The following is a 15,454-nucleotide window of genomic DNA, read 5'->3' as shown; positions in this document are numbered from 1 at the left end:
GATTTTCTCTTATTCACCTCTTCCCAATGTCAATGTAGAGGGATCATTCATCATAGCATCACCCACTTCATCTTCCCCCTCATGACAAAAGACAACACATTAGGACTATGACAATTCAACACGCTTAACAGTGGGATGTTACCTGCTGATTCTTCTGAACCTCTCCTATGTCAACACAAAAGAATTGGCCATCAATCAATACTGAAAAAAAGCTAAAAGAGGGGGAGGGGAAAGACAGGAAGCACATAAAGTAGATTTGTCTTCCCTCAAGTCATTTTTCTTGTGAATCCTTTTTCAAGACCATCTTTATTAACCCTTCTTCTAAGTTGATCTTCCCAATGGAGATAGAATGGAAAAGACCTGTACCACCCAAATTTATGGCATTCTATTGGAAGATATGTCATGTGAAAATTGGCATAGTTCCCTCACATAGTGGTTTTTATGCAAAGCAAATTGTGAAGCTACTTTCCATTTACTAATCTCCAATCCATTCATATCTGGTATTTGGGAGTTTTTCTTTTCATTATTTGGATGCAGGTGGACTCCTATAGCAGACTTAGGAAATCCTTTTTTTATGAATAACTTTTTTTGGTACTATAGAGAGACTGGGCTGAATAGGCCCTAGTGGTTTATTTTCTTATTAGTTGTTCCTTTATTTTGTTTACTTGTTAATAGGCCTAATTCTTATGGCCCTGTTAAGCTTCTTTTATTTCTTTTAAGTGCTGAGCTGGACGCCCACTTAAGGGCAGATCTGTAATTAGCTTTGATTAAACAAGTTTAATAAAAGGATTAGAGGGCTAGGATAGGAGTATCAAGCTCTCTCTTCTTCTTCTTTTCTTCCCTTCGTCTTCTTCTTCTCTCTACTGTTTTCTCTTCTTTCTTACTTTCTTCTTGCTGAAAGTTGAGATTTATTAATATGAATCACATCTTGGTATCAGAGCACCTCTTCCTTCTTTCTTTTTTCTTTTTTTCTTTTTTCCCACACACCCTTCGACTAGAAGAGTGTATTGAGAGATGAATTGCTGATTGTTCAGAGATAGTTTGTGACTAGTTGGTAGAGGGTTTGGAGAGATTGAACCTGGCTATAGATTGCTAAGAAAGTGAGATTGCTGTTTTTTGCCCAAAACCATAGCCGACTAGAGAGTTTACAATTACAAGGTAAGAAGACTGTTTGGGTGTGGTGCTTAGTGCTTGGGGAGTTTCTTTTGATCTCCAGAAGAGGGTGGCTGGAGTTGGAAAGAGTTTGAGAATCTCTAGTAGGAGCGGTTGATTCTTCTCCCAGTTCTCCTACTAAGCCGGGTACAATGAAACCCTAATCTAGGCACCTGTAGGTACTCAATTGACCTCAGTTACGTTCATATAGACTAAAATTCTTGTTTTTGGATTTTCCTTTGATCAATGGAGCAATATAGAAGTGAGTTGAAGCAGATTCCGATGTCTGGGGTTGGTCCAGTAGATTCTATTTTGACTGGAGTGACCACACCACCACAATTAAACTAGATGGAGCAAATTACTTGGCTTGGGCACAATCTTAAGGATTTATGTTTGTAGTAGAGGTAAATTGGGATATCTCACAGGCAGTAAGAAGAAAATAAACCACTAGGGCCCATTCGGCCCTATCTTCATGCATTCCCCCAGAGATACATATTTAGCAGCTGCAAAGATAGTTTTGTGTTACCTGAAAGGTACTCCAAGAAAGGGTATCTTGTTTGCTAAGCATGGACACATGAAGTTGGAAGCATACTAATGCTGATTGGGCTGGATGTATTGATGATAGGAAATCTACTTCAGGATATTGTGTTATGGTGGCAGGAAACATTGTTTCATGGAGGAGTAAGAAGCAATCTGTAGTGGCTAGATCCTCAGCTGAGGCAGAGTACAGGACAATGGTGCTTGGAGTCTTAGAAAAGGAAAGCTGATACATTATATAAGCAAGCTGGGCGTGATTGATATCTATGCTCAGCTTGAGGGGGAGTGTAGAGAGACTAGGCTGAATGGGCCCTAGTGGTTTATTTTCTTATTAGTTGTTCCTTTATTTTGCTTACTTGTTAATGGGCCTAATTCTTATGGGCCTGTTAAGCTTCTTTTATTTCTTTTAAGTGTTGAGTTGGACGCCCACTTAAGGGCAGATCTGTAATTAACTTTGATTAAACAAGTTTAATAAAAGGATTAGAGGGCTAGGAGGGGAGTATCGAACTCTCTCTTCTTCTTCGTCTTCTTCTTCTCTCTACTATTTTCTCTTCTTCCTTAATTTCTTCTTGCTGAAAGTAAAGATTTATTTACAGATTTATTAATCTGAATCACATCTGGTAGTAAAACAAAAAGGTAAATTTATGTTAGAGGCACAAGGGGGCAAGAACTACAAGTATATTCTAGAAGGAGAAGAAGGCCACCTTAGCATAATGAAGCCAGTACAAAGACAACTGGAGTTAACTGAATCAAACAAGTTCGCAAGTTGTAATAATTCTGTTGTAAATCGGTTACATTGAAGGCAAGATTGAATATAAATACAGAGATGTACTTACAATAAAGGGACAATAAGAAGATTCAATCTCTTTCTCTCTCCATTCTCACTTCCCTTATTCTGGAGGTTATCCTCCCTCGAAGAGGATCTGAGTTAGGCAGTTACCCAACAATTTATTAAGAAAAATAAAATGTACAATAGAGGTGATAAGGCACCACCCACTATGAATAAAGAAAGCACCCAAGAACAGCACAAGCTTCTGAGCCCAAACAAAAAATAACTTTTAACTTTTCACCCTTAGACATTAATCCCCACTTGCTTCCAAAGCATACAACCTTCAACTAAACAAAACAAAATTGCCCAACCAACAGAAATAAAAGCACCTATTTCAAGCCTTTTTTCCCCACATAAGAAAATGGGTACACTTTCTCTAGAGATGTATCAAGATAGAGATTCCATACATATCTTGTATTTGGAAGTTTTTCTTTTCATTATATGGATATAGGTGGGTTCCTATGGTAGACTTGAGAATTTTATTTTCAAACCACGTTTTTCTTCCCACATAAGAAAAAAAGGCTAAATTTTTATAGACATGTACTAGCATAGTGATTCTTTAGACAGTTTGGAAAGAAAGGAAATGCAAGCATATTCAGTAAGATCTAAACCAAGAAAGGCTTAATAGAAAAAATTTATGTAAAGGTAGCAATAGCACACAGTACAATCTATGCCTATTTTTGCCTTTTATCTATAGATGATTTTGTTAGAGGATTATTTGTTAAGACCTGTGCCCTTTGGTTTGAGAATATGAGGCTTTTCATCCTGGTTTCATTCAAAAAGTCAAGGAGTGGTGAGAAGAAAGTAGGCCTAGAGCCAAATGGAAGAGTATGAAGTTTAACAGGAAGTTGCAATTGCTAAAAAGCAAAAACCAAGGAGTGAAATCCAGTGGAATTTGGGAGATTAGAAGTGATTGATAGGGTCAAAGGTTTGGATCTGAAGGAATCTCAGGGCACTCTGGAGGAAAGAGACAGAGAGAAAAGGTGGGAATTGAAAAAACAACTGGAAGACATCTAGTTCAAGTAGGACAGCGGGAGGAAAAGTCTAGGCACTAGCGTATTAGAGAGGGTGATGGGAATACAAAATTCTTCCATGCTTTGGTTAATGGTAGAAGTAAGAATTTTCACTCTAGATTGGAGGTTAAGGGTGAGGTTATCACTGATCAAAGAGAAATTGCAAGGGCTTTGTGGAGCATGTGAAGTCTATTTTTAGAAGACCTCAAAATGCTAGAAGGTGGATTGAAGGTCTCAACTGGCCTACTCTTTCTGATGATTCTAAGGCTTGGCTAGAAAGAAGCTTTGAATTGAAAGAAATTAAGGAGGCAATCTTCTCAATGGATAGGTCAAAAGCTCCAGGACTAGATGGGTTTAGAATGGCATTCTACCAGGACCGTTGGGATTTTTCAAAAGAAGAGTTAATGGAAACTTTCAATGAATTCTTTGATAGGGGCATGATAAATCCAGGTTTGAATGCCACCTTCATTGCCTTGGTTCCAAAGAAGAGTGGAGCAGCCCACCCTAAGGACTTCAAACCTATCAACCTAGTGATTAGTTTGTACAAAATTATAGCAAAGGTTTTGTCTGTAATGATTAAAAAAGTGCTCCTCTCCATTGTTTCTTCCAATCAAGGGGCTTGTGTGCAAATCAGACAAATTATAGATCAAATCTTGATTGCAAAGGAATGTGTTGAAGAAATGAAAATATTTGGGGGAAAAAAGGATTAATTTGCAAACTGGATTTGGATAAATCCTATGATTTGGTGGACTGGTCTTTCCTAATGAAGGTTCTCACTCAATTTGGTTTTAGGGAGAGGTGGTGAAAATAGGCGTGGAGTTGTATCTAGATCTATCATAATTCAGTGCTACCAAATGGAACAACAGTGGACTTATTTGATACTAAGCATGGAATTAGGCAAGGAGAACCCTTATCCCCCTCCTTATTTACTCTCATTTCAGATATCTTGAGTAGATTCTTCCCATCTATTGGAGCTTTCTCTCCTTCAAGCATGTGAGTTTTAAGTGATTTATGTGCCTCACCTTTAAAAGTTTCGTAAGAATTACCATGGGCCTCTTTAATGCCTTCAAACCTCAGCCCAACTGAAGAGTCTTGACAAATGGGTTTTGAATATTTTGTCAGCCCATTCAACTGGACCTGTGTGGGCATGTGACCACTTAAAGTATCACGCCCTGGTTCAGACCCCATCTTCTTTGGTTCACCAGTCCAAACCTTTTGCCTCCCCTCCTTTTTAAAAGAAAACTTACCTCCCTTGACCACTTGTACAAAGGATCTGCTACACTCCATATTGATGCCTTGTTCACCACATTTTTTACCTTCCATTTTCCCCATGCCTTTTGGGTTCTCCAAAGTTTGTTTATCCATTTTGGTGAAAGTTTTTGCATTGTTTGAACTCACCAATCATTTTGCACCACTTAGTGCTTCTTCAACCCTTTCATCCTCTTCCTTGTGAGCCTCCCTCCACAGGCCTGCTTCTATAGATGAAACCAGCCACACTGAATAGAAACATCCCTCCACTTTTTGCTCCATTTTCCTTGGTATTTCTTCTGGCCTGACTACACTTAATAGTAGAGCTGCCAAGCAAAGGTCCCCCAGTAAGCTCCAGCAAGAATCCCTCCACATATCTGGGCAATTGATTCAGCTATCTCCTGCTTCAATAGGTGGAAAGGGACGCCTAGCATGTGTACCAGTACTCCATCTTCAACAGAGAGGTCTTTTGAGTTGGATAATGGGCTCCATTTTGCTATCGCAACAGCCCCAAAATGATATTGAAAATTAACTGCTGACAACCCCAATTTGTCTTCAACCAAATCTAACACATCTTTACAGCTCTTAAAGGGGGTTATAATGAATAATCCTTTTAACTCCAGATGTCCAGTCGTTAATCTGTCTTTTTACTTGGTTTACATATTTACTTTCCCACTCTCCCTTCTAGTATATGCTATCAACTTGCTTTGTCCATTGCTCTTTGCCAGGGCCACAAACTCTTATTTCCTATATTCATTTTTATCTGCATTTTTGACACCCTCTACTTCCTCTCTCAGATCCTCCATTTTTGTTGTTACCAGGCATAATACAAACTCTTTTAGTAGTCCACATACTTCCTTCCAGCCTTGCCCATGTCATCCTTCAGGGAAACAAACCAACTGCTTTCTGCCTTGCCCAAAGTATTCAAGAAGAGCTACGTAGAAACCTTTGGTATTCCTCTTGCATTCTAACACATATCTCTTACCTTCTTTGGCATAGTTGTCAAAGCGACACTTAGCGGGTGCCTAGGCGACTAGGCAATTTTTAGAAGTCGCCTCGCCTAATGCCTAGGTGTTTTTATATTAGACGTTCACCCATATATATGCAATACTATTTTTTTGAATGTGCATATGTATTATATGAGTTTTATTGGTTTGTTTTATCTAATTAGATTACATCCTGTTGTATATTATCATTTTTATTAAAGTAATTCTCTTTTACATTAAAACTATGAAAGTTTTCTTTGGGTTTGAGACCGAGAGCTGAGAAGAGAAAACGATGGCTGGGAAGTTTCCAAGTAGTGCAGGTACGTTTTTTCCTTCTTCTTCTTTTTCTTTTGGGATGAAACAGGGGCTCCACCTCCTCCTCCTCCTCCTCCTCCTCCTCCTTCTTCTTCTTCTTCTTCTTCTTTTGTGATGAAACTGGGGCTCTGCCTCCTCCTCCTCCTTCTTCCTAAAATCACATTGGTACTCCTTTCTTACTTTTAACAATCCTCCTCCATTTTTTTAGCCTGAAACAGGGTCTCCACCCCCTTAAACACAGCTCACATCATCCTCTTGGACAACTTATGTGTAGAGAAGATGGGCCAAAAGACCCATAGGTTGTTTATTCTTCTTGTTATTTTGGGCCCATCCTGTCAATGTTAAGTTATTTTTTAAGTTCTTTGTAAATTCTGCCCAACTAAGGGCCTCCTTGTAATTACTCAATAATATCTAATAAAACAGTGTTAGAGGGCTGAGATAGAGATTGTTCGAAAACTCTTCTTAGAATCCTCATTGCCGAAACACACAAGTCTCCTCTCCTATCTTCAGTTTCAACATGGTATTAGAGCATATCTGAACTTGAACGTCCTAGGGCTGGAGGCTTAGTCACGTACTGCCTGATTCTTGGAGGTCATTGGACAAGCTCAAGACTAGAATATCTTGGAGAAGGAGTTCGGTGACCAGGAAGAATTAGAGAAGAAGAAAAAAAGGGAAGGGGAACAGCTCGGTTCTGTTTTTGAAGCTCGACTGTGTTTGGACTGCTGAAGCTCGAACTGTAAGTTGTGCTCAGTTTTCTGGTTCTGTTTTGCATTACCTTCGGCTGTGTTTAGACTGTTGAAGTGTTCAAAAATCCTAGCTGTTCTGTACTACCTTCAACTGCATTAAATCTGGTTTAACCCAGAAATTTCTGGGCTGTTTTTCTCTTCTTCTTGGACTGTTAAAACCTGCCGAAACATCCTTGTAACAAGGCTGTGTATTGTTACTCTTGTTCGGCTGTCTTTAGAGGGCTGTACGAACAGTTTTTGGGGTCTTTTCTCTTCTTTGACAGTGGGGTTGTCTCTATTACCCACACTGTGTTTGTGAAAAGGCCTATTTAGCAATACCGATTGGTACTTACTCTTCTTGGCTGAGTGTACAACCTTGAGAAGGTACTTCGGCTAAGTGCATAGTGCCTAGGAGTTTCTGATTTCTTCTTGAAGCCTGAACTCAGTGTGTTGCCTCCTTGTGGTCGGCTGAACTCAGTGTGTTGTCTCCTTGTGATTGGCTGAATTCAGTTATTGCTTGTTCTTATCCAGCATACTTGTAGAAGTCATCTGAAATCATATTTGGAGTGTTTACATGATGTACTCCTCAGAGTTTGAAAACAAAAGTGGTGCTGAATATGGACTGGGTCAGGGGACTCCAAGTGATTCCTTATTGACTGTGACCACAGTTAAGCTAGATGGAACTAACTATCTGGCATGATCACAATCAGTAAAGATTCATGTTTGTAGTAGAGGAAAGTGGGGGTTCATTTCTGGGAGTAAGAAGGTTCCCCCAGAAGATGATCCATCCTACGAGAAGTGGATGCAAGAAAATTACACTGTCATTGGGTGGCTTGTGAACTCAATGCAGCCACAGATCAGCCAGCACTATCTATGGATGAATTCAGCAAAGGAAATATGGGATAGTGTTGCTGAAACCTATTCCCAAAAACTAAATGTGGCTAGAGCCTATAAGTTGAGAAGTGATGCGAAGAATCTGAGACAAGGGGAGAAACCATTATCTGTATACTTCTCAACATTGAAGTCTTTGTGGCAAGAAACAGACTTGATAGAAGCTGTAACCTGGGACACCACCAATGATGCAGAGACCTACAGGAAACTAGTTGAAAGAAACAGGGTATTTGAGTTCTTAACCGGACTAAACCTGGAATATGATATCACAAAATAGAACATTCTTTCCAAGGAGTGTGTATCTTTGTCACAAGCTTATGCATTGGTGAGTAGTGAAGAGAGCAGAAGGACTGTACAGGTTCAAGAGGCTGATATTAATGATCACTTTGCCAATATGGGGATTAAACCTAAAGGGAATGTTGGAACTTCTAGTGGCACAGGAAAACAAGAAGTTGTATGTGAGTATTGCAAGAGGCCGAAGCACACCAAAGACAAGTGCTGGAAGTTACATCCTAATCTTGTTCCCATCAGGTTTTAGAAAAAATATGATAGTAAAAGATCAGGAAGTGCAAATGTAGCTGCCAGGCCAGATAGTGAAGAGATGTCTGCTTCTGCACAGTTGGTAGCCATGAGAGCAGAATATGAAAAGTTTGGGAAGATGATCAGTCAGCTGAGTGATGTGACCTCTGCTACCGACCCTTCAGGAAAATCTACTACTTCAGCATTTGCTCATTCAGGTATAAGGGCTTCTGCTAATCATGCTACTTCTTCAGGTAATCTCAAGATCCCATGGATTATTGACTCAGGTGCTTCTGACCATATGACCAATCTGTCTACCTTGTTTGTTTCATATGACTTACTTCCTGGACATGATAAAATCACTTTAGCTGATGGTTCACTTGCCCCTATCTCTGGTAAGGGAACCATCAAGGTTACAGATTCCTTGTACCTCCCTTCTGCCTTTCATGTACCTAAACTAAATACAAATTTGTTGTTTGTGAGCAGTTTAACCAAGTCACTAAACTGTTGTGTAACCTTTTTTCCTTCCTACTGTGTTTTTCAGGATCTAAAGTCTCAGAAGGTGATTGGGAGTGGCCATGAGGCGAACGGAATATACCTGCTTGATACTCCAGGACAATGCATTGATCATCTTGGGAACGTTGCTCTTGGATCTATCTCTTCAGAGTCTGTTAGTCAGATTATGTTGTGTCATTGTCGTTTTGGTCATCTGTCTTTTTTTGGCTTTGAGTCATCTATTCCCTGAATTGTTTAAGGGAATCAGTCTGTCCAGTCTTCATTGTGAGTCTTGTGAATTGTCAAAGCATTGTAGAAGTAAGTATCCTTTGAGAAATAAAAGATCTTTTGTTCCTTTTAATTTTGTGCATTCTGATGTGTGGAGGCCTTACCACTTACCCTCCATGGGTGGCTACAAATATTTTATCCTGTTTATTGATGACTTTTCACAATTCACTTGGATATTCCTGATGAAATCCCGTGATGAAGTCCCAAGACTTGTAAAATAATTCCATGAATTTGTTCTAACCCAATTTGATACCAGGATTAAAATCTTCATATCAGACAATGCAAAAGAATACTTTGAGAAAAACCTATCCTGCTATCTTTCTGACATGGGGGTTATTCATCAAAGTTCATGTGCTAGGACCCTAGAACAGAATGGGGTTGCTAAAAGGAAAAATAGGCATATTGTTGAAGTTGCAAGAAGTATCTTATTTGCCTCATATGTTCCTACTAGGTTTTGGGGTGATGCTGTACTTACTGCTACCTATCTCATAAATTGCATGCCATCCAGGGTTTTGGGTTTTAAGTCTCCCTTCACTCTTCTTCATCCAGACAAAGATCTTTTTCCTATTCCTATTCATGTCTTTGGCTGCACCTGTTATGTACATGTTCCAAGTGTCCAAAGGCATAAATTTGAACCCAAAGCCCAAAAGTATATCTTCCTTGGTTATTCCCCCAAATAGAAGGGTTATTGCTATTTTGATCCAAAGTCTGGCAATCGGTATGTCTCAATGGATGTCACCTTTGATGAGTCTTCCCCTTTTTATGGTTCCTCTCCAGAAGGACATTGTCCACAGGGGGAGAATTTGACACAGGTGTTTGCTCTTCCTCTTCCTGTCCCTGTTGAGTCCCTTGACGTGTCTACCTCTCCCTCAAATGAATCAAGGTTGGATCAGTCGTTCCAATCTCCTTGTCCTGGTACCCTACCTCCTCGTTCTGTTCTCAATCCCAAGGTGTATCAAAGGCAAAGATCCAGAAATGTGCAGGTTGTTTCTCCTACAACACATGAGCCTCCTACACTTCCAGCCACAGAAGAGACAACAGGTGCTGGTTCAGCACCTTTGGATTCATCCTTCCCTGACCTTGATATTCCCATTGTTATTAGAAAAGGAAAACGAAAGTGCACTGCACACTGAATTTCCAAGAACCTTTCTTACAGTTTGCTTTCACCTTCATACTTTGCCTATCTCTCTTCTGTTGCTTCTCATCCTATTCCCAGGTCTGTGTCAGAAGCTCTTAAGATTCCAGAATGGAGGGATGCTATGAAATCTGAAATAGATGCCCTATACAAGAATGACACATGGAAAGTGATGGATTTGCCTGAAGGGAAGGATCTTGTTGGTTGCAAGTGGGTCTTTACTATCAAATACAGAGCTGATGGTACCATTGAAAGGTACAAGGCCAGGCTGGTTGCAAAAGGCTATACACAGACATATGGGATTGATTATTTAGAGACTTTTGCACCTGTTGCCAAGATGACATCTGTGAGGGTTCTTCTATCTTTAGCTGCTCACTTTGACTGGCCCCTTTATCAATTGGATGTGAAGAATGCATTTCTGAATGGTGAATTACATGAGGAGGTTTACATGTCTCTTCCTCCAGGGATGTATAGAACTGATATAAAAGGGAAGGTATGCAGGCTGAAGAAATCTCTCTATGGACTAAAGCAGTCCCCTAGACCATGGTTTGAGAGATTTAGAATAACACTTGTTAACTTTGGTTATGTGCAGACACAGTCCGATCATACTCTTTTTGTGAAGAGGAGTGGACCTCTAGCAGTATACCTCATTGTGTATGTAGATGATATTGTAGTGACGGGTAATGATGCCTCAGGAATTCAAGATCTAAAATTTTTCTCCATACAGAGTTTGAGATTAAAGATTTGGGGGAACTGAGATACTTTCTTGGCATAGAAGTGGCTCGATCCAAGGATGTGATTCTTATCTCCCAAAGAAAGTATATTCTTGACTTGCTCTCTGAAACTGGAAAGATAGGTGCTAGACCAGCTGCTACTCCTATTGATATGAGTCATAAACTCTCAGCCTCAGAAGGGACATTGTTAGAAGACAAAGAAATCTTTCAGAGACTTCTTGGGAAACTTTTGTATCTATGCATGACTCGGCCAGATATTGCATATGCAGTCAGTTGCATTAGCCATTTCATGCATGCTCCTCGAGACACTCATTTGGCAATTGTAGAGAGAATCCTAAGTTATTAGAAGGGCTCCCCAGGAAAGGGTATTCTATTTACCAAGCATGGTCATATGAAACTTGAAGCTTACACCGATGCTGACTGGGCCGGGAACATTGATGACCGAAGATCTACATCTAGGTATTGCAGCTTGGTAGCTAGTAATGTTGTTTCTTGGAGAAGCAAGAAACAATCGGTTGTTACTTGGTTTTCTGCTGAAGCAGAATACAGGGCCATGGCACATGGGGTTTCTAAATTATTATGGCTAAAATCATTGATGGAAGAACTTGGAGTTGAATATGACAAGCCAACGATGTTATACTGTGATAATCAGGCTGCCATCTGTTAGATAGTTTCATATGCCCTTAGCTTCAATCAAATTGATGTACTTTATGAGTTTATTGTAAATGAATAAAAGTGCATATTTGATTCATGTTCCCTTGGTATGTTTCTGTGTAATACCCTTAAACTGGACACTTAATGAGACTCGTGTTAGTTTAGAATGTTCATAGCCAGTGGGTCGGTCTGGGGAGACCTATCCTGACAAGGCTGACACTGTGGTGCCACCAAGTCGGTTGGGGTGGCTTGTCTCAGCTACCGGGGTGAGACCCTAGGCACATACAATGTGGGATTAATTGAATCTTTGAACTGGACCAGATTTCTAGTATTGCCTTAGACCTTGGAGATCGATGGGAAAAACTGGAAAGTTACACCCGACCCCTAGACTCGATTATGATACTGCACTAGGTGTCGGATTGGGCTGTCTTTGATATACCAATCAGTGAGATCCTTAGCGGGGGTCAAAACCTGGGTATGTTGGGATAGTTTGAGAATTCATCTGAGTGGGTGATCATAGTGACAGGATCAGCCCCTTTGTCGGACAAAGGTAATGATCGGGGATGCACTCTCACTGATGGAAACCAAGACTGCCGGCAGCCGATTTCAATCGTTGAGATTTGTTTTGCAAAATATATTTTATATGAGATATAAAAAGTATATATATATATATTATGGTTTTGAAATGCTTGCAAAAGGTTTTAATTCCAGGGATCCATACTTGAGAGAGTGCAACACTGTTCCTTGCAGCCGAGGGAGAGGTCCTCTCTTGTTGGGCAGTGTATGATCATTATGGGCTAAGAGGTTAAGTGTAAGGCCATTAAGGATAATACCTGATGGGCTAATCTTGCATCTGCCCACAGTCCCTGGGTGTTACAAGGTGGCTTGGCCCAGGGACCACTTAGGGTAAGTGTTGGGCCCATAGAGCCCATTTGATGGGTTTCAGGGGGTGCACTGTCCATAACAGTGTATTCGGCCAGGCCTTGTAACAAAGGCTGGGCTGAAACCATGTGGCTGATGTGTAGATCAATGTTTGGGTCCCACGCCATACAAGGAAGCCCAACTGGGCAGCAGTTTGGAAGGCTTAATGAATACATAACCCCAAATGGGCCTTAAGCCCATTTCGAACTGGGCTAATTTGATTAATCATTAAGGGGCGAATTCTAAGATAAGATTAGTTGATAGGATTGGGCCCACACCCTATCCACTCAGAGAGTCCAAGATCTAAATGAAATTTAGATTTGGAAACTTCTTAATTAGATTAGGAACTGGTTGATCTAATCTGTAGATAAGATAAGGATTATCCCTTATCTTAAAGGGACTTCTAATCCAGATATGATTTGGGTTAGCAAATTCCTAATAGGATTAGGAGCTGATCCCTTTAAGTCTATAAAAGGAAGAGGGGGTGGCAGCCTTTAGACACAACATCCAATTCAACAGACAACCAGCAATCTTGTCTTCAGAGCTGAGATCACAAAAGAGAGAACTCTGCACCCTGCAAATTCTCTTTAGCCGCCTCCTTCCTGCAGCCGCCGCCTTTTGCAGTTCGATCTCCATTGCTTGGGAAAAATCAAGATTGGATCTTGATTCCAATCTTTTGGAGAAAAGATTGGTAGGAGTTGTATTCACAAGCCGTCCAGGTGATTCTTGGGAAGAATCAAGTTCTTAGGAAGGACACTGCTGATTCTGCTCCACCTTGCACTGCGCCATCTTCAGTGGGAGCAGATTTTGGTTTCTACCTTGGGCATGAACACTTCCATTGAGAGATATTGTTTCTTTGTATCAGGTATTATCTCTCTCTCCTCCTTTTGGTTCAAATCTGGTTCAGTTTATGGTTCAAGAATGATCCTTGAAAATATGATTTTCTAAATAGGGAATTCGATTCCCAATTGAAGGGAAAGAAAAAATTTTTGAAATTCGCCCCCTTTATTCCGCAATCTTGGGTGTCCATATGATGGATTTCCTATCCCTTCAGTGGTATTAGAGCCATGGTTCAAATCTTGAACCATTCTGTTTCAGATCTGAACCTGCGCAATTAGGGAGAAGGTGTTCTACCCAATTTGCGCAGATATGGGTTTTGGGAAATTTGTTCCCAAAACAGATGGGCAAATAATCTGAAATTAATTTTAAATAAATCTGATTATTATTTAAAATAGTTCTTTATAATTTTCTTGATTTATGGGCTATTCGTACAAGAGGAGATCAAAATCTTGGTTTGCGTAGGGAGAACTGCAAGATTTGCAGTTTATTGAACTTATTTCTTACATTTGCTCTATAAATAATTTTTTTTTTATTTTTAGACTCAATTTATAGGCATTCGATCTGATGTAATAATTAATAGAAATAGGATTTCTATTTATTTTTAATTTTGGATCGAAGATGGCGGCACAGAGAAGGAGATTTCGCAGATGGGAGATTCGCTATCTGTAATTTGCATTTTGAGAAACTGCAATCTGTGATCTATCCTCTGTTTTGCAGGATGGAGTGTGCGAACAGCCCTGATTAACTATTTTTGTTTTTCTTTTATCAGTTATTTAATTTTAGATTATTTTCTTGAATTAAGGATTTAATTAAAAATCAAACCCTAGACCCATTCGAACCAAGATTGGTTCAAACTGTTTGGGCCAATTCTAGGGTTTAATCAAGGCAAAATGTCAGCCCTAATTTTCCCACTAATGGGCCTAATGATTGATATTTAATTAAATTGTTAATTCGGCCCAGCCTGTAAAGGCCCAAGTTTAAATAGTTAAAACTGCAAAAGCCCATTTTAAAGGATAAAGCTATATGGGTCGAACTGGTTAACCCTAATTCAGCCCATATACCTAGATAATATTAATGGTTAATATTATGGAATTTTAACGGGCTTCCAACGGGCCTTACAGATAATTAATTGATTGGATCAATTTATCCCTACATGAGATGTATGGATGTGTGATGTGCTGCGTACATGGGCCATAAGTACTTGGCCCATGCTCATTCGACAATGGCTCTTGTGCACACCATGACTGAATGCAAATCATTGCCATGGTGTCCCTTTTGGTCATTGGATGACTTCCCTCAGTGGTGGGCCCCACACCTCATCAAGAGGTCACGTGCGAAACCCTAGCCGATTTAAGGCCCACCAAAATCTGGCTTTATGAAAGTCAGTGGGAGCCACTTTGGTTTGACCTAAATCAAACTAGGGCGTAATTTTGTTCCCTCCAGCTAATATGAGTGCATGTGATAGGGAGATTCATATGATGAACTCTCTAAAGGCCTTCCATCATTAGCATGAGGATGAGTCCTTCAGTAATAAGGAAACACACCAGAAAATGGGCTATCCATTTGCTGTTGGGCTTGTCTGAATGTTTCATAAGATGATAGGGGCGTCATAGACCGATGTAGGAGGGGCTTCACTAGAAAATGGGAACTCTCTCACGGTACCTTGGCGTTCACGAATATGATGGGTAAGCACTCACTGGATAGAAAGGTTTACCTGAAAACGGCTCTGAACCTTGTTTGACAGAGGCCAAAGGGAAAACTCATATGATGAGTGGATATGATCCTTCACAGAAAGTGGTGGGGTTATGCAGCTGAAATAGTTGGCTCCATGCACCCTATGTGATTTCCCATATTTACAGAGATAACCCGTAGTCTCCGTCACTGAGAAAGGAGGGAAATCTTAGAGATGGATAAATGGAAATGGATCGTAGATTAAAATCCATATTTATGAAATGAACATGAATCAAATTAGGTTGTGGACTGATGTTTCCTCTTTTATCAGAAAATGGCAAACGGATCTTTTGCAAAGCTTCTTGATGACAACAAGCTTAAGGGCCCAAACTACACCGACTGGTACAGGAACCTTATGCTGGTCCTAACTTTGGAAAAGCTGGACAAAGTGGCAAAGAATCCTGCCCGGAGCGTTCGGGAGACAGGGCTTCTGAGGCCTGA

General features: G+C 40.2%; 1 pseudogene; it reads right to left on the bottom strand.

Moving 5' to 3' along the window:
• The window catches only part of LOC148865965 (WD repeat-containing protein 26 homolog), a 117,624-nt pseudogene that overhangs the window by 39,926 nt on the left and 62,244 nt on the right, over positions 1 to 15,454 (bottom strand).

Source organism: Nelumbo lutea, chromosome 3, assembly GCF_056320005.1.
Source record: "Nelumbo lutea isolate HS-2025 chromosome 3, American lotus-T2T, whole genome shotgun sequence".
Taxonomy (NCBI): Eukaryota; Viridiplantae; Streptophyta; class Magnoliopsida; order Proteales; family Nelumbonaceae; genus Nelumbo; species Nelumbo lutea.
Note: the sequence above shows the minus strand (reverse complement) of the source record. Positions and strands in the feature narration are given on the sequence as shown.